The sequence below is a fragment of the Fringilla coelebs genome, assembly GCF_963513975.1.
Source record: "Fringilla coelebs genome assembly, chromosome: 1".
NCBI lineage: Eukaryota > Metazoa > Chordata > Aves > Passeriformes > Fringillidae > Fringilla > Fringilla coelebs.
In genome coordinates, this window is record NC_140028.1 from 143823302 (window position 1) to 143843260 (window position 19959).

The 19959-nt window shown below is 38.7% G+C and overlaps 1 protein-coding gene across 1 annotated transcript in view; it reads left to right on the forward strand.

The window, feature by feature from the left end:
* PTPRN2 (protein tyrosine phosphatase receptor type N2) overlaps positions 1-19959 on the forward strand; it is a gene marked incomplete at both ends in the record, with an annotated part of 628010 nt that overhangs the window by 120956 nt on the left and 487095 nt on the right. The gene's annotated exons all lie outside the window — the stretch shown is intronic.

Below are 19959 nucleotides of genomic sequence, written 5' to 3' on the forward strand. Positions count from 1 at the left end.
GTTTAATCTGTAATTCTGTCACTAAGAATCAGGGACAGGCTCCTTGTACAAATACTTATGGGTCTCTTTGATTGCACAAAACTTCTAAATCCACTGCAGACACTGAGCATTTGTGGTCATTCTCCAAAACTTTCAGGCTGTTCTTTTGCAAGTCCAATCCACCAAAGCCCCATGGGTTAGGCTTAGCAAGACGTGGGTTAGGCTTAGCAAGACATGGGTTAGGCTTATTCCATACCCAGAGAGGGAGTGGGTGTGTTACTGCCATGTGCTCCTTGTTTCCAGCCCTAGAGCAGCTCTGTCCCAAAGGGCATGCTTGTGCTAATATCCAGGTCTGCAAAAAGTCATAATTCTTGGTGAAAATCTAAAATTCAGCTCAGAGAAACACAGTTTCTAGAATATTTTAAGGTGGAAGTAGTTAACTGAATTGAGGGAGAAAATTGGAATTGTAGTGAAGATGAAACAAGATTTGCAGTAGGCTGACTGAGTTATGCAGCTGGTGCCAGCAGTCTGGGGATAATACATGAACTCCTTTGCATATTGGCCAGGTGGGGCAGAACTGCAGTGGGTGTGAGCTGAATGGAGAATGTGCATTGTTCTGAGGTTAGCCCTAGAATGAAAGCTTTACTTAAAAGATCACATATGAATTTGGGATTTGGAATTCATTACTATAGTTGGATCTCCCCTTCTGTAGCCTTTGTCTTTTCCCATTTCACTTCTGCCTTTTGCTTTTAGAACAGACTCAAAGGAAATAGGTCAAATTCCTGCAATGTTGGTATCCCAGCCAGCTGAAGGGAAGCAGTTTACCTGAATTTGCATCTTGCTAAATATTGTCAATGTGTTCTATTCTGGACATAGTAAAAAAACTTCAGAAGGCTAGGAAAAAATCTACTAGCCATGTCTTTTCACTCTTAGCCTTTGGTTTTTGAACTGAGTTAATGATTAATCTTATTTTTAATCAGGAAATTTTTGTAAATAAGTAGTAAACCCAAAAGAGTAATCATATAGAGAAAGCCTGTTCTTCACTTCAGTCAGTCCCAGTTGCAATATTTTTAGTAATGAAATTTCAAATGATAATCCAAGTCAGTCTTTCAGATCCCCAGTATCTTTGGTATTTAGTCTTAAGCCTCAGCTGAAGAAATGGAAGAAAACCAGCACAGATTCTAGCAGGAACACTTCAGTTGTATATGGATTCGATCTACAGGAATAATTTCATTAATAATATATGTATTACATATATATAAAAATAGATAATGTAATAAAATATATAGCCAGAAGGGTGGTCTAATGGTGGGATGAAGGAATGTCTCATAAGTCAACTCAAGTTTGTGACCTGTCACATTACTTAATATCTTAAAAAATTAAAAAAGTTCCACAGTCTGGGATTCTCCATTTTTCAGCCAGGGAATTAATTGAACTGACAAGGTATGAAGAAAGCATTATAAATCATTTTCTAATGAACTTACATGTCTGAAATTTAGACCAAAAGCTGTAGGCACTTTTAATACAAGTTGAGTTTGACGTTATCTTGGCAATGAATTCACTAATATTCTGCTGCAGCCAGTTCTTTTGAAGTCAATATTTTTTCTATAGCTTCTCGTATATGTGTAGATCACAAGGATACCTTTGCCTTGCCAAACTTTGCTCCTTGTACAGCACATAAAAAATGCAAGGCAGGAGAGAAAGTCTTCAGCAGAATTGTTGGCTGGTAAAAATTTCAAAAAGAATCAATTTCCTTCTTTCTGCTAATGGTATTTCATATATATATATATTCACAACAAATATGCAAACTTTGGCATTTTATTTCATCCTTTTTTTTTTTCCTCTCTCTCTCAGGAAATCCTTTTCACCTGTAAAGCTTAGACATGTTTGTAAATAACGCATCCCAGGCAGACATGATCAGTGGATTGTTGGTTTGGGTTTTTCCTCTTCTGTGAATAGCAGGTGTGGCAAACTGCTAGCCATACTTGAGTCAGTTGTTGTCAGTTTGACTAACACTGTGTAGTTGTGTAGAAATGTTTGCAGCTACTGAATGAAGCCAGCTTATTTTCTTACCATGAAGATTCTGAAGAAAATTTAGAGAGAACTGTATCACTAGTGAGCTGTTTGCTTTGTGTGGAATTAATTACTGCATTTTGAATATAAAATATGGTGCTTTTGTGCCAAAGTCCTTCTAATGCCAACAGTCAAAAATTCCATTTATGATTCAAAAATTGTTCCACTGCTGATGTCTTTGTATCTGCCTGAAGATATCTTCCTGCTTGAATTTAAGTTGTGGAATGGCAAATTTAAATTCTGCAAGAAAGAAAGTAGATTTTGTGCTTGTGCCCTTAAGCTAGAGTGTTTTTATGACAATATGCAAAATTAAGTTACACTGAGTGTAGTATTTTATTTGGGATGGAGGAGAATGGAAGGAAAATAATGGAAATATATTAAATATTCAGCAAAAGAATTTAAGTATATGCTAAACTCTTTGTGAAAACTTATCATGGAATTCCATGGCTGTACAGCTGTATTTGTTTTCAAAAAACTAGGATTTCTCCTGAATATTTTGTTGCGTCTGTAGAGGAATGAGTTACAGCATCTTGATTTTCCTTCCGAATCTTAATACAGATTTAGAGTTTTAGGAGCATATCCTGCCCAGTTCTTCTCACATTTCCTCTATCTTCCCTCTTTGAAAATGCTCTGCCAGTAAAGGCTGCATGGGGTTGCCTTCCCCATTTTGTCTGCCCTGAGTGGCTGAAGAAACACAAGATGAGACATCCCAACTGCTCCATGAAAACATTAATAGCTTAGAAGCTCCCAGTCTGAACACACTCTCCAAAAAACAATTTAAAGACTAGTCAGAGGGCATCAGGAGAATTAATTGAGGTGACCATTCATATCTATGACTGCAGAAAATACAGAGTTATTTTCAGGTGTGTGCAGGGAAATAGAATCTGAGTACTATGACATCAGTAAAGTCAAAAGCATGATGTAACTTCATGGGCAAGAAAAGCCAAGGTCAAAGTACAAAACTTATGCTCAGAGCTTTTCTTTTACCACTTTAATTTTCTTTCCTACCTTAGAAAAGTTTTTAGATCACTGGAACCTGTGTTTTCCACCCATTTTGAGATTCCTGAGTTGGCCTTTTCCCAGGTAGTTATGCTGTGTGATGAGAAGTGCTGCTTCTTGTTGGAAATATTTCATTTCTTTTGTGCATAATAATCTTACCGTATCTGTGTATACCATTTCTTACTCTTTAACTTTTTGCTCTGTTTGTCTTACTCTTCCTTTTTATTGCCCTCTCTGCTCTGGGGAAAAAGCAATTACAAAACCCTGTGCACTTTTTTGTTTTCTAGTTATTATTTTCTAGTAATAATTTTCTAGAAATTATTTAATTATTGGAAATTAACAATTGCCCAACATTGCCTGTTGGAAAGTGAAGCAGCTCATTCACTGACAACACAGTAAACCTGAGTGAGTGAGATGAATATACAGGAAAAAAAAAAGAGTTCAGTAGTGTTTTGATTTGTTTCTGTTGAGTTACAATACTGACACTTTTTTTCCTGGCTACCATGCCTTTCATTAAGAGGGCTTTGAATTTAGGAGAATTATTATTCATCAGAGAAGGCTCCCAATTACCAGAGCTTTATTCTGATAATTAAGGTCAAACTCATTAAAAAAACCAAAACAAAATAGAGAAAAGAAAAAAAATGCAACTGAATATTCTGTTGATGAAAGTACAAAATCTAGAATTACCAAAATTATTCTATGTCAGAACCATACACAATGTCATGAAAGTCAATCACCTCACATGATATATTTGGGATGAGCAGAACCTTTTCTTTATTAAACTCACTGGAAATCAGTCTCTATCAAAGAGATTTGTCTGCTGTGCTGCTGTGACTGCTGAGTGTCAAGACCAAAACCCAGAAGCATTTCAGGACTGAGCATTGTGAGGCTCAGTGGGAATCCCACAGTCACAGTGAATGTAGACTCTGCTCTTTGGTGAGGGACTTTGCTTTGAGGGCCGGGGCTGGGACTTCACTTGTCAAGCCTAAAGCTCTCAGGAGAGGAAATTGCAATAAACAATGTAAAGTCAAATAGATGCCCTGGGTGCTGTGCTGTAATGAATATCCAGAAGAAATGTAGTTAAACAGTTCCCAAATCTACTTTAGGCACAGGTGACCTGCTTTTTTCCTCAGAGATGTTTACTGAGCAGGCATGCGCCGTGGTCCGAATCCATTTCCCTGCCAACGTGAATAAAGCTGCAAAGTCTATTTAAATAGGTAACAACAATGATATTTCTTTTTTTCAAAACCACAGAGAATTTTAGAAATTGAATTTTTATATTGCTGGCTTCCAAACCAGTTTAGTAGATCTATAGCATTAAATATGTTTTTTTTCCTTTCAAGTATTTGTGTATGGTTGATGAAACCAAGGCATTTGCCCTTTTGAAAGATGATCAGGTGTGTGAATCTAGTTACTCAACACAAATGTTAGCAGGTGTGTATATTGATATTGGTTGGGATGCAAGAAGATATCTTTCAGAGAGACAATTTTTCTGTTAATATTAGAATTCTGATTTTCACATGAAGACATTTAACATTTTCCCATAGGTCATATTTGTCCTCCATGTCTATTCATATAAATATAAATCGTTTCTTACCCTTTAGGATGATGTCACAAATGATATTTATTATCTAACGTTCTGAATTGACTTATTTTGGGCATAAGTGGGAGAGAGAATTGCAGTTTTCTGACCTGTGGCTTCATACTTGGAAGAGGCTGAGAATCAGTGGACCAAGTCCCCAGAAGTACTCATGCATGGTACCAGACTTGTGCTTATGCAAGCCCACATTGAAGCAGCTATTTGAATTTAAGCATCTGAGGGTGCTGAATCAATAGTACCTATTCTGTATTTCATAGCTATATTTATTTTTATTTTCATCAGCCAGTGTGTGTGTGCTGCACAGCATATCCAAACCCTGTGCCAAGTCCCTAAATATTATTTAACTGTCACATGTTGCAATATCTATCACTACAGTACTATTTATGTTTTTCAACATGATTAATTAGTTTACTGAATGAGGAAAAGTGATATGTCACCAACTGGGAAATGGGGACTGGGGAGAATAAGGCTGAAACTGTCAATACTGACTATGTACAAATATTGTTTTTTTGATCCCTGAGGGTTGTGGGTACATTACATGAGAGGGGATTTGCCTCTCATCACTTGGAATCACGAATTAATGAAGTCATATAATAGGATGGAAGAGACCTTAAAGATCATCTTCCAAGCCCCATTCTTGAAAACTGCCAGGGCTGGGGCATCCATAACTTCTCTGGGCCACTCTGTTCCAGTGCTCACCACCCTCACAATAAATAATTTTTTTCTAATATCTAATCTAAACCTGCCCTCTGCCAGTTTGAAGCCATTTCCCTTGTTCTTTCAGTACATGCCTTGCAAAATGTCCCTCTCCAGCTTTCCTCTAAGCCCGTTTCACATACTGCAAAGTGTTGCAAGGTTTCCCCAGAGCTTCCAGACACAACAACCCCAAGCCCCAACCCTCTGATCATCTTTGTGCCCTCTGGACTCTCTCTGACAGTTCCATGGTTTTCTTATGTTGGAGGCCCTGAGCTGGACCCAGCACTAGAGGTGGGGTCTCAGGAAACCAGAGCAGAAGGGCAGAATCTCTTTCCTCCCCTGCTGCCCACAGTGCTGTTGATGAAGCCCAGCACACATTTGGCTTTCTGGGCTGTGAGTGCACATTGCCAGATCACGGTGAGCTGCTTGTCCACCCACATCCTTCTCCCAGGGCTGCTCTCATATTAATTCTTATTTGTTTTTGAGGTCTAACACGTCTAGCCATAAACATTGCTGCAGTCTGGCTGAACTCAACCATTAAACTCTGTCTCATTTATCACATGTCCTGTTCTATGCCCAGCAAAAATACTTTTATTAATTATAATCACCTATTGGTAACATGGAATCAGTCAGCGTGGCGGCTTCTTTCAGTAATGTGGCCTGCAGAAAGGCAAAGAGGAATGCAAGAGTAAACAGCTTATGTGAATAGAACACCCAAAACTGCTCAGAGGATGTTTGCCCAGAACCTGGTCATGCTAAAGCAGAAATTAAAAAGAGCAATGTTTTCTTAACAGGAATATTAGCTGGTTGAAATGGTAACTAGGGAGTTACCTAAACTTTTGGGAACTTCAAACAAACAAGAAGGGTGGCTTGAAACGAAGTGTGAAACAAGCATGAAAACCTGCTATAGGAGGGAGACAGAAGTGGGAAGAGAGCAGCATCAAAACAGGGTTTGTCTGCCCCAGCCTGTCACAGGCAGTGCTTCCTCTCTGCTGAGGCTGTGGGTATCTGCCACTGCTGGGACATACCCTGGGCATTCCCACCTGGCTCTGGGAGGTTCTGTTCCCTGCCTGCAAATTATGCAGCTGAAGAAAGCAGGATGGGTTTGTGCTGAGCTGGAGCGCGCACATCTCAAGGAGGTGCCTGTAAATAGGAATCTGTTCCCCAAAAGAAGGAGATCCTTGTACACTGCCTATGGATGGGCTCTGTGTGTGCAGGGAACTGTGAATATGGCCATGGGCATTAGATATTTTGGGGGTCTAGCAGTAGAAGACAGTTTAGAAAACTGTGAGCATTTGCTATTGTTTGGTAAGTGCCTGGTATTGTGGGTTATCTGTTCTTTTGTTGATATTGATCCTGAATGTATAGCTCACTGATTGCCAGTTAATTACGTCCCATTAATAAATCAATAAACTGCTTCAACTCTGATTTCATTTAAACCATGTGACTTGGCCAATTTTTCCTTGTGACAGCACTGTATGTAAAATTAAGGTAGAGGAACATAATACATCTAGAAAGTATATGAGTGCCTGCTTTATTTAGCACATCAGTTTAGATAATGTGTTTTTTGGCATGATAGCTCAGGCTAGCATGTTTTGACATGCAACATGGACTTTGTTCCTCTACTGATCCTGTTGTTATGGGATGTGTGGCTGGCTCCAGTAACTCCTTCAGTGTGGCTATCTTCATAAACCCCATATAAAATAACTGTAGTCTTTATTTTTGTTTATAAATTTTGATATTCAATCAACAGTAAAATTTTTTATGTATCTCACCATTTTATCATCTTGGGCTTCAACCAAACTTGTATGAAAAGTTCAAGTGCCTCTTTGAGTTGGAAAGCACATCTGGGAACGTGCTATTCTGCTCCCTCTGTGCTTATAGCCATAATCACTTTCTGCCACCTCAGTCTAAGCCTAGCTCTGCAATCACTGTCTAGGCTTTGTCTGAAAGTGGCTAATTAAAAAAAATGAAATGATCCTATAGGTATTTTTAGAAACTGGTGATAGACTTTGCACTTTTATCAGATGAATTATTGTGCTTCACACCCATGGTATCTCTCCCTGTATCTAGTTTGCATATCATATGTTAATAAAATTTAGAAGTGTTTTGTCAGTCAAGGTTATATATAAAGGCCAAAGAATGAGAAAGGCAGTCAAAAAGCATTCACTCTCTGGGTCTATATGCTATTTTCAGATACCCAGACTTACAATTACAGAATTAATGGCTATTTTGAACTTTTACTGCTGTTAGTGGCATTGTGGTTTTATATTTCAGCTACGTAACGTTAATTCATGCTGTGGACTTTGTTTCTGCAGTGAGGTGATATTCAGAGATTCCTCTGAGACAGCAATGCAGAGAGAACTGCTTCATTATATTTGTCAGTCCTGGCTCTAAATGAGTGCCTTGAAAATGAATTCCATTCTCCAGTAAGAAAATGCTTTCAGAGATGTAGTTCACAAGGACTGTTCCTGCAGGTGAGCAAAGCTAAAGGCATTGACATGTGTGTGTTGCTATCTCTAGCTAATGACTTGTAAAGGATGAGAATATGGAAATTCTACATTCATTGCTAATGATAAATGATACCCATTAAATAATTTCAATAAAGTGTTTCAACTTTGTAAAACGTCTCTCAGAAAATACCAGAATAATGTTTGGTTGATAAAAGACTCGTGTTGGCTCATCTGCAGGCTGTGACTTCAAACTAAACTAATAAACTAGAAAGGCAAGGTTTAGAAGAAGAAGCAGAGTTCAATGCTTGTTAGAAGTATATGTGGAGAAAAAAAAAAGATCTTCAGGCTTTGGGATGGTTGTTGAGACAGTTTTATAGAACAAAACATTTAGAGTTGAAATATTACGCAGAGGTAAGCTGGAATTGTACCAACGTAGATGCTGTCATTTTGCTTAATGTTTGCATTTTTGCTCATGGTAGCTATCTGCAGGTGATTTTGAAAATTGAGAACAATACATGCAGGTGAAATTCTCGTCAGCAGGGTGCTTTTGTTACAACAATCCTTCAGACTTGATTTAATAGCAGTCTGCCCAGTAAATCATCTTCACTCTGTACAGTGTAACAGTGGCATGGACTATGTAAAAATCTGCTGTGTTAAATTTCATGACCTCAATCTATTGCTTGTGCATCAGCAGATTAATCTGTAATCAGGAATACTTAGAAGTTCTTTCTGGTTGAGGTGTTTTTTGATCACTGTGACTGTGGTTACTACTCTTTTCTCATAGCACGCACTACAAATTCAGCACAACCTTTTATTCTAATAGGCAAAATGATTCAGAGCTTCACAGTTTATGGAAGCAGAACTGCCCTTCAGTGACACTGGGAATAGATTCAGGCTTGAGACAGGCTGGTGGGTAGCTGTACAAAAAGGGCTTTCTTCAGCTTGGTAAAAAGCTGGAAGTTTGAAGTCAGGCCTGCCTAGTAATTTCTGAAACATTTCACAAAGTTGCAGTCTGTGAACACTTCCATGTGGACTTGGAAAACAGTTCCTGGGGACTGCACAGAGAAGTCTGTGTGTTGATAGACGCTGTATTCATCTTGGCAGGAGCCATTCAAACGTAGTTATTTGTATAAACTATGAGCATTTTCTATAAAGCGAATAAATGGTTGTTATAGCTCATTGCAGATGGCATCAGTGCCTGGCTTTGGGCTTGTGAAATGCATATATGTATTTCCATAGATAACATTTCTCAGAGTTTAACAAACTATTAGAAAGAGCATTAGGGGAGATTTGTATGCTGTGTACATATTTCTGAGACCTGAATTCTGCCCTTGGGGAATTGACACTGCTACTGCTCAAAGGAGAAGCTATCAAGGGAAAAAAATATTGAAAATCCAAACATGAGTGAATAAGAGATGTTTTATTTCCCCATCCCCCTTCTCCATTTGCAGAAGATTGGAAAATAACTGATATTGCAACTATAGTGGCATAAGCCACTGAGAAGAAAAAGGGATCTGAGAAAAAGCAAAATATATAAGTGCTTTGCTTTGTATTATATCTTCATCCTAACCTGCTTGAATTAAAGTTGTATCACGGCTCTGACAATGGCAGGGTTGGGTTTTTTTCCTAGATGAATGTTATTTTTCTTTCAGTTGTCATTACAGGCTATAAAGTGCATATCTTTGCAAATTTTCTATAAGGTGCTTTCAGAACAGCTGAAAATATATTTTTGTAGTGCATGTAATTGCTGCTATTTTGGATTTCTTTACCCTATAACTTGAATACATTCTAGATCCCATATACGACTATTATATTTAGAGATTTGTTCTCATCATCTTCCTAGAAGATAGAAAAAGAACATGCAAGAGAAGAATAATTTACTCTGCATTTCATTAGGTGAGAACTTTGAATTTTCATGAAAGTATTTCTCTCCACTTCAAACATAATATCAAAAGGCCTCAGTCCTGCACCTTTGTCATTTGGACAATACGGATAATTTCTCATTCTACATCTTTGTGTGCTGAGAGCTCATACATTTGTGTAATGAAATGCACAGGTTGTTTTAATGGCAATTACTTGGTAGTTTGCAGAATGCAGTCAAAGTTGGTGTCTTCCTGAGGTGCAGCTCTTGCTGTGAGAGGTGTACAATAAATGGATTTTGTGGCAGGACCTTGGCATTTGCTGCCCCATGTAGAAATATTCCTTGTTGTCATCCCTTAGTTACGGTTTGCTGCTCACCAATTTGAAATTAGCCAGGGCCTCATTGAAAGCCTTGGTTCAGCCCCTGCAAGAAGGAATCTCTGTGATGCTTTGTTGGTTTTAAAGGGCTTTTGCAGAATAGCAGGATTTTATCAGCACAATCTGATTCAAAGATTTTGGATGTAAGAAGAAAAGTCAGATGTCTGGCATAAAATGAAAATACCCCAGAGAAGGAAGTGTTTGGGGTAATTTTAAGCACACTTCTTACTGATTTAGTTACTGAATAAGAAACTTTTTTTTTTTCTTCCTGGAAGCCTTGTCAGCTCCCACATTAAATAACCCTCCAGTACTCTGCTCCTGCTGCACCTTGTAGATTGAAGCTCAGTGTGAATAAATAAATGGCAAGTCAGACAGCATCTGCTTTGATCCAGGGCACTAGAAGTAGAGACATGACTTTTAATGCAGGCACAGTCACAGCCCTGGCTGTAAATGCTATATCAACTCCTGCTGCTTTTTTTTCTCCTCCTGCCCCTATTTCACATGAATAAAGTCATGATGGAAATTGCACCACAGCTACATCTTCACTTGGGTGATTTGTCCTCTTTTGGCTGCTACTGAGTAATTCTGGGATGCAGACAGAAAGACCATCACAAATGGATGTCACTAACCTATGTGTAACACAAACTCAGAAAAATGTGTGTTGTAAAATATTACTAAAGAATTCCCTATTGTGGGCATTAAAGTTATTAGAAGTTAATATACATATTTAGTTACTATACTCTCTACATTCACAGACTCAGAACCTTTAAAATCTTTGAAGGGACCTCAAATCTATGTTTAAGGTCTGAATTCTTTCATCTATATATGTCAAAATCTCTGGATGGTGGATATCTGCAGTGTCCAGCTTAGCAGACCCACCAAGGAGCTGATTTTTAAAAGCTTTAGATTTTTACATATAGCTAGTAGTTGTTGATGCTGAACTGATATTTCCAAAACTGATGTCATTTGGGTGTTAGCCTGCATTATGCTAAAGGTACATAGTATCTCTAGCTATGCTATTATGCAATATATAATCTGTGTTTGTATAGACAATGTCATATCACATTAATACCTTCCTAAGGTATTACATGTGAATTTTACTGTGGCAGATGTGTTGGAAAAGTTTAGCCTGCTTATAAGGCTTGTAGAGAAAAATTTTTATTCTCAATATATCACAGTGTTATAGGGAGAGCATACAGGATCCAGTGAGTGTGTGGAGCATGGCAGTATCTTTGCTAAGGTATAGGAGATTTCTGGAATAGAAATAACCAGGCAATATTTCTGAATGCCAAACAACTACACAAGAAACATCCAGAAGGCCAGGCATTAGAAAATCCCTTTTATCTGAGAAAGCAACCTTCACTTCTTTTAAGTCTTAGCTCACTGATGTGAGCTAGTGGAAGCAGAGACAGAGCCAGACCACTGTTGAAAAACAGCTTTAAAGGGCTCTAACTGGAAGAAAATAAAATACTTATCCTCCAGAGGGCTGGGGGAGGTTTTTTTCTTTCTCTCGTTGCCCCTTGCCTTTTTGTTTTTGTAGATATGGAAATTGGGAATTGATGGTAGTTGAGGGGAGTGTGTGTGTTGCTTTCCAAGGCACCATATCCTTTGCTTGACTCTACTTGTGATTTGACCTTGAGTCATGACTGATTTTCCAAGATTTTTCCAAGTGCAATGGCATAAAAATTCACCACAGTGCTGCCATTCCACTTTTGCTATCCCTGTGTCAGCAATACTGTGCACATAATGAATTTAGGGTCAAACTGGAAACTTCTTATTAAACTAGACTACACTGGTGACATTGCATTGTGAGTGGTTAGCTGGTGAATGAAGTTTTTATGAGCTTCTTCATTAACATTTTTCTGTCTTGGCATGAGGTCCCAGTCCTCACCCTGACTGTCAGTTTTCAGGCCCTGGTCCTTTTCTGCATTTTGGGATCTAAATCTGAGGAGCACACAGGGAAGCACATAAAATATATTCAATATCTCATGAAAATAGATTTTTAAATTAATTAACAGATGGCTTTTCAATTCCTCTGGAGTGCCTGGTTTAGCAACTTTGCATTCATAGTGAGTGATCCCATTGACTTCAGTGGGAGACTGCATGAAAGGCTGTATGCTCTGGAGCCTTTTGCCAGCAGCTGGCAGGCCTTAGAAGGATATTTCCTTTTCTGCAGATATGAGAATAAAAAGATGTCTTTATCCAAGAGGCAACGTGCTAGAAACCTGCCTAAGCTCAGTGTCAGCCTATTGTTCTGCTGTTAAGAATGGGGCTGCTGACATTAGAGAAGCACAAAAAGGCAGCATAACACTTGTGGGCTCTACCAGCAGTAGACCTGTGAATTAGGGCAGGATGTTGACTCTGATATCTTTTTTTTTCTTCCTTAGATGCCTCAGCCCCCCTTTGGAAGTGCTGTCTATATGCTATTAGGCAGCCATTAGCACTGATTAGATTTTGATTCTCTGAAAAATAAGGAGGGGGTCAGCAGAATTGCTGCCTTTTGGACTTCCAGAGGGCTGACTTTGTCCTGTTTGTGAGAGGAGCTGACAGTGTCCCTTGGAAGACTGTCCTCAAATGCGAAGGGGTTCAGGAAGGAAATCCTAAAGGAGCAGGAGCAGGCTGTCCAGTGTGCTGTCAGACGATCTTTGCTGGTGGTGAGGAACACCAGCCTGGCTGAACAGAGAGGTTTCACTGGAATTCAGAAAAAAAAAAGGGAGATTTTATGACCTTTGGGAGAAGGAGAAACCAGCTCACATGAGTTTGGGAAAGGCAGGTCCTGCTTGACCAACCTGATCTCCTTCTATGACAGTGTCACCCATTTAGTGGATGAGGGAAAGGCTGTAGATATGTCTGCTCAGACTCAGAAGCTGACTGCTCTGGGGTGTAGTCTTTGTTGGGTAAAAAACCAGCTGGGGGGTCAGGGCTAGAAAATGGTGAGGAAGGGAGTTGCATGCAGCTGGTGGCTGGTCACAAGTGTCCTCCCAGGGCTCAGTGCTGTTTAATATTGGTATCAATGATCTGGATGAGTGGGTTGAGTACTCACACCCTCATTCAGTTTGCAAATGGTACCCTGTTGAGTGGGTGTGTTATCTTCTGGAGGGTGGGAAGGTTCTGCAGAAGGGTCTGGACAGGCTGGATTAATGGACTGAAGACTATTGTATGAAGCTCAGCAAAACAAAATTCTGGGCCCTGCACTTGTATCACAACAACACCAGGCTGAGGACAGAGCCAAAAGTGGCCCTGTGGAAAAGGACCCTGGGGGTGCTGGTTGTCAGCAGCTGAATGTGAGCCAGGTGGTCAAGAAGGCCAGTGACATCCTGGCTTGGATCAGCAATGGTTTGGCCAGCAGGATCACAACAGTGATTGTCCCCCTGTTCTCAGCACAGGTGAGGCCTTGGGCTTGGCAGTGCTGGGTACTGGATGGGCTCGAGGATCTGAGAGGTTTTTTCTAACCAAAACATGAATCCACCTTGCTTTATGATCCTTAGAGATTAGCAAGCTCATACGTAGAAGTGCTGTAGTGTGTGAGAAACTGGAAGTAAAAAAGCAGACAGAAGGGAATGACTTCTTTAGAGTCACTTTCCTTGTATCCCAACACCTGCCAAAGTGTCCATCTTTTTCTACCTGTGCTCCAGCAGAGAAGTGTCTGCCCAAACTTAGAGAATTGCTCCTCTCTTTCAACATCACAGGCACAATGCTGTCTGTGTCAGAGCCACAGGCAAACTTAAATAGCTGTAGATATATAAAGGAACAAAGTGAAGGAGTCTTTTGAAGCCCAGAAACCACTTTGAATAATTTAGGGGTCTTTCTTATCATCCTACTGTTTACCTTGGCAGTTTAGATGTACAGTCAGTGGCTTAGTTTGTCAGAAAGATGTCAGAGGTTGGGTGGCTGGAACAGCTCAAGTTTGGGTTTGTCTGTAGTTCATTATGCACAGCATTTTCCTCCCCTCATTAGAAAGCAGGGTTTTCTAAAATTTGCAGTATTTATGGATTATGAGGCACACTTAATAGAAAAGTTTGGTGTTTTTTTTTCCTCTTTTTGTTTAAATGGTGCTGAGCTCTCACCAAGTAAGTTTATGACAACAGATTTGCATTTTGCAGTTTCATGCAGATGTCTTTTTTCTTGCAAAATACCTTTACTTCCAGGGTGTATTTTTTACTTAAAGTTGATAATCTGTCTTTTACTGAACAAAGTGAGAAAGCTTTTGCAGAAGATGTGCACAGAGGTTTGAAATATTCATGGAAGTCTAAAAATGACTACTGACTTTTGTTTACTATAGATTGCCTTGGCTTTCACAGAGATGAGAATTGGCTTTTAAAGAGAAACCCAAATCCCTCTGAACGCTTCATTTTGGGAAGGAGGGGGAGAACCGACACTCTCTGATGATTTGTTTTCATGAGATGTCTGCATTAGCTCTCAAATTACAGAGCTGATTTGATGGAAAATTGCAAGAGGCTGCTCATTTGTGACTGACCCTGCCATCTAACAAGAAGATAGATCTTAGGCATAATTGGGTTGATGCTGATTTGATCGCACACAAAAAAAAAAAAAAGCTTAAAATAAGTCTTAGATCTGCAGAAGCAAGGCAATGCTCCATCCTTAAATTGCCCCTTTTGTTGGTTGTCACAGGATTTTGCTACATTGGATGACTGCTTATTGGAAATCATATGCCTCCTTCAGTGGATTGAGGATAAAGGGATTTTTATTGATGCTTTGTGCTTCTATATTTTGTATGTATGTTTGGAGAAAGAAGCATTTGCCCAACATACACAAAGAAATGCCCCACACCTTACACTACATAACTTGAGTGGAAGCAAGAAACCTGGTGAGATTAGATTCCCTGAAAGCTTCTCACCCACACATTTCACATATCCTTGCATTAGGAACAGGTGAAATATTAGATTTGGCTAATGAAAGTAACACAAATCTTGAGCAGTTTATGGGAATTGATATTATGAATTTGTTTCATTTTCACTGGAAATCCAAGAAGTGAGACCACAAGCAGAGTTTGTCTGGGAAGGAAGCACAGTGCTTGTTTCATGGTGTATCTGCACACACCATGGAAGACAGATCTGGTATTCTCTGCTACCTCACGTACATGGAGGCAGCCTGCATAATCTGGGGTGTCTGGGAGCCTTGTGGTGGCAGGCCTGGTTTTAGAGAGCAGTCAATGAGGACTGGGAAATGTGTGAGATGTGTTAATTCGGCACCTCTCCAAGGCAGCCCCCACTGCTCCTGTGGAGCACGGCCAGCCAATTAAGCTGCCTCCTCTCAGCCACCCCGTCTTGCTCGGATGCCCATGTGGATGCAGAGGATTGCAATTTGCAACTGCCTCTACAGGTGAAAATTTTATCCAAACATCCTGCTGGTTAAGGACATAGATTTTTTTTACATCCAGAGTGGTTGGGAAGCTCACTGCTTGTGCTTATAATAGGCTTGCAGAAATATTTTGCATAAGGCTTGAGAGTGTTTTGCTCAGAGATTTGATTAGACATGTCTACAAACCAAACTTTCATCTCAACACAAACTGGTATTTTAAGCAGGTATTATTCTGAGGCCTTATAGATTGCAATGGAAAATATTTTTAAGGCTCACTCTCACAACATCCTGAATGATGCTGCAAATAAGTTTCACCTCTATTTTAGCATAGTGGCAGCGAGCATTGCTGTGTTTGTGACAGACTCCACCCTTTGATAAGGGAGTAAATTTGCATGGCTGAGTTAAGCCCTCTGAAAATAAGGGCTTACAATGAATAAAACACCAATGTACTGTACCCCTTTAATTACCGTAGTTCTAAGACAGCATAGTTATAACATGTAATTAAATTTCATTGTATAAATGGAACATGGGCTGTGGTAGGCACATCTTTCATCTTTTGATGTATAATGACATTCAAAATATTCTCTAGTACTCAGTTGATAAACAACTTGAAGAGTCAGGGTCTACAGAGTAGCTTGTTTGATTTTAAATTTGTAAGATTGGCACGTGGTCTCTTTTGACGATACTGCATTCTGATGTGATCCATTTATCTAATGTCATTAACAGTACATGCTGAATGTACAATTAAGCTTGAAACTGTCAATGTCAGTGGCTGTTAAAAAAGGGTTGATAAAAATGAGAAGAGGAACTGCTGTTTTGTAATAAGCATCTGTGTTGCTTTTAAGTCAAGAAAAAAAAAATCAATGAATTTCAATATATTGCTGTCTTCATTGCCAATGTAATTCAATAAATATGTTAATTCACTTTTCTGAACACTGAAGAGAGTGAGAGCTTTTTGTCATTTATTTTTGTCAGTTCTGTTTTTCTTTTATTTTTTTTGTTTTAGTTAGACTTTCAGCTTAAGTCTAGTAATAAAAATGCTATTACATTGAAGTAGAAAGGAAATATTCTATATCTCAGACTTTTAACAAACTGCAGGATTTTTTTCTTTATTTGTTTATCTTTGAACTTGCAAGCCAGCAAAAAATTGATGTATTCTTTTATCTTTAACAGTTCTCCTCCTGATAGAATAAAATGGGAGCACTTTGAGGTTCAACAAATACAATTGTCAGTCCACATGCTAATTTCAGTGCAGAGATTTCTTCCTAACCACATTGCTGGTCTTTATCATGAAACATGATAGATTGACTTCATATACTTAATCCTATTTAGGAATTTGCATGTTCTGTAGTTTCATGAATCACAACTGAAGTGTTTGTTTAAGAACTCTTTGACATAATACCATTATCTGGTAGTGAATTACATAAACTGATATGAGAAATACCTGTATTTATATCTCTCTACAAGCATGCCCTTGTTTTGTAATAGTTACATCTGTTTTCTAAAGAACTTATTAACATATTGCTAAGTGCAGCCATATAGGAGAGGCTCAGAAATCATGTTCACTATTGTAGTATCCTTTGCTGTAGTGGTTTCCTGAAAAACCAATAAGTGTGCAAATATTGGAAAGGAAACACCAACTTGTGAGTGTGCAGAGCTGTGAGCTCCTCTTGCCATCCGCTCAGTTGCTGTATTTTGGAAAAGACTGAGAGGTTTCTGCTGATTGAGTAAGAAAGAGCCTGTGTTTGAAGCACAAAATCTCCTCAGGGCATCTGTGTATTAAGCTTCTCTTTTAGCATTTGAAATCTGCTGAAAGAATCATTGGTAGCATATCAGACCTCTTCTGATTCTTCCCTCAGTGCTTTCCTGTTTAATCCTCTAAAGACTAGTCAAGAAATGTACCAGCAGAATAAAGATGTATGTACTCTTTTATATATATATATATATGGTTGTGTAGGTAATGGCTGAGGTTGTGTGCAAGTAGTTATCCATGTGCAAGTAGCTATTCCAAAGAAGGCCTTACAAGTGCACAGGAGATGTACAAAGCTACAGTTCCTACAATTGTCAGTTAATATTCCAGGTAAGACAGCAACAGTTTTGCCAGCTGAACTGCTTTCATGCCAGTGAAGATTTTCAAGGGATACAAAACCATGTTTCTATTAATGCTTTGCTTTTTTTTTTAATAATTGACATCAAATGAGATGAATAAGCACTGACAAAACTAGAAATTACTCCAAGTAAAGGAAAACCCATGTAAGGAACTTGATGCTGTGTAATCTTCATTCCACTTTCCAGAATGGTGGTTCTGGCAGCAGGTGTTGTAGAGACAGCAGCACAGGTGGAGCAGAGTTGGTAGTGCTTATGTTTGAGGGCAAACACAAGCTGGGGAATCAGATCTGAGCTAAAGGGGAAGACAAAAATATAAATCTATCCAAGATGAATCAGACCAATAACCTGAAAGACTTTGCTTTGCTTTGTCGTCTTATTTTTTGGAGGAGAACTAAGTTTCTAGACAGGAAATGGAGGCAATGGAGGCAGCCAGCAGAGCATTGGTTGGTCTATGTAAGAAACTTTTATTTAAATTTCAGAGTACAAAGCCTATTGAAGGAATTGTATAAAGTGAATACAATGTCTTAATAGAATATGTCAATGGGAAGTATGAATGAGAGAAGTACTTGGACTGAGCTTTGTAAAAGAATTTCTGAAGAATTGATTTTCTAAAAGATCTCTTTATATTCTTACTATTGACTTTAGGGCCAATATTAATATAGCATTATCTGGAAACAGTGTTCCTTTCTTGATAAAAAAAGAAGAATATTACAATGAAAAGAATGTGCACCTGTGAGAAGTAAAATGATAAACTCACATGAATAGTACAGAATGAAAGTGGATACAGCCAGGGACTAAAAATTTGACTATTATTAAAACATTCCCAGTTGGAAATGGTGGGAGAGAGGTGCTTGCATGTAATTTTCATTTATTTACTACAATGTTATTATGAAAGACCATGAATGTTTTTAGAATGCATCTATCTGGGACATGGAGGAAGAGAGAAACAAGTAACAATGTGCATAACATTAACAAAACATCACCTGTAATACCCATATGGACATTTGCTTTTAAATGTATTGAAGAAAATCTAGTTGAAGCTGGAGGGTGGGAAAACAAAGGCTGTTGATAAGGTTAGAGAGTGAAGTCTCTAATCAATGAGGAAACTGGAGGAGGGCATCCTAGTTAGCCTTTCACATTACACCTTAGAGATGATGCTAGATAGGCGGGTGATACAGGGTGATGTAGCTGATATCTGTCAGTCTGCAGCTGATAAAGGACCAAGGAGATAAAAGGTTTATTTAAGGCCAGCATTAGCATGAGAGCTAATGACTCATGAGCAGGTTCAGAGCCAGGCTTAGAGGATTCTTCCAGGATATATGGAGCCACCTTCCAGATAGGAACTTTGAACAAAACAGTGAGAAGGTGAAGCTTGCTATATTTTTACATCAGAGGAAATGTGTTATATGCCTCAGAGAGGAAATTCCTTTCACTTTCCTCATCCTATGCTTGGCTTTAAACTTAGTTGCTAAGCTTGTTAATGCTGTCAGGTACTTGTGAGAGGCTTACATGTTTCAAGGAAAACATTCTGGAGAGAATCAATATCCACTGCTGTTTATGCTGTCTTCCTAAACATACCTGGCCATAGGGGCTACAGAAATGCCTGGGACTTGCTGTGTGGCCCTGCATCTGAGCAGCACAGAGTGATCCATCTCCAGTCAAAGCCAAGCAGAGGTGCACTGACTCCTACAGGTGTGCCTTGAAATGCTGGAGCCCATGAACTATCCAGTTATCTTTGGTGTAAAGCAGTAGGTCAAATATTAATCTACTGTAAAATGAAACACGAAAATAAATATTTTTAAGAGAGTTTGGTAAGCTGCTACTTAATACTATTGGCCAAGAAATCATGGTTTTCTGAAAGGTTTTCACTGTTTGCACTTGATGCCACTTTAGTGAACAAATGAAAATTATACTGAATAGCAAGATCTCGTAAGAGGTTGCTAATTTGTTGTGGGTTTTTTTAATTTGAGATTTGTTAAAATAATAACAATTTTAAATTCTTTGTGTTTAGACATGTAATTTGAGAATTTTTTCTTATATTGAATAGAGGAGGCTTCTTTTTTAAAATAAGTAATACAGGTTTTAATTCCTTTTTCTGATTGACCAGTTACTTCAGAATTTCTCTTCTTCGTATTCACTTTCAAATAATCACCTTTGCCCTTCTCCCTCACACCCACCATGTTTGACAGATGCTGTTTGTAACCATTCATGAGCTGACTTAAAGGTGTCCTTCAGATTCCTTCTTGAAATGCTCCTCTATGGAGCATGCAAAATATGCTCTGGGAACTGGACTGTGTTTGGTGTTACTTGCCATTCTGCCTGGTATTGCCAAGCTCTTACTTCATGTATCTGTGTCTGAATGCCACAAATACTCCTTAGAGGAGAGTATTTTAGATTATTTTAGAGTATTTAGATTATTTTATTTCATATGGGTATCTAATGTGTAGTTATGTTATACATGTATGTTATATTTCTATATATAGAGAGAGG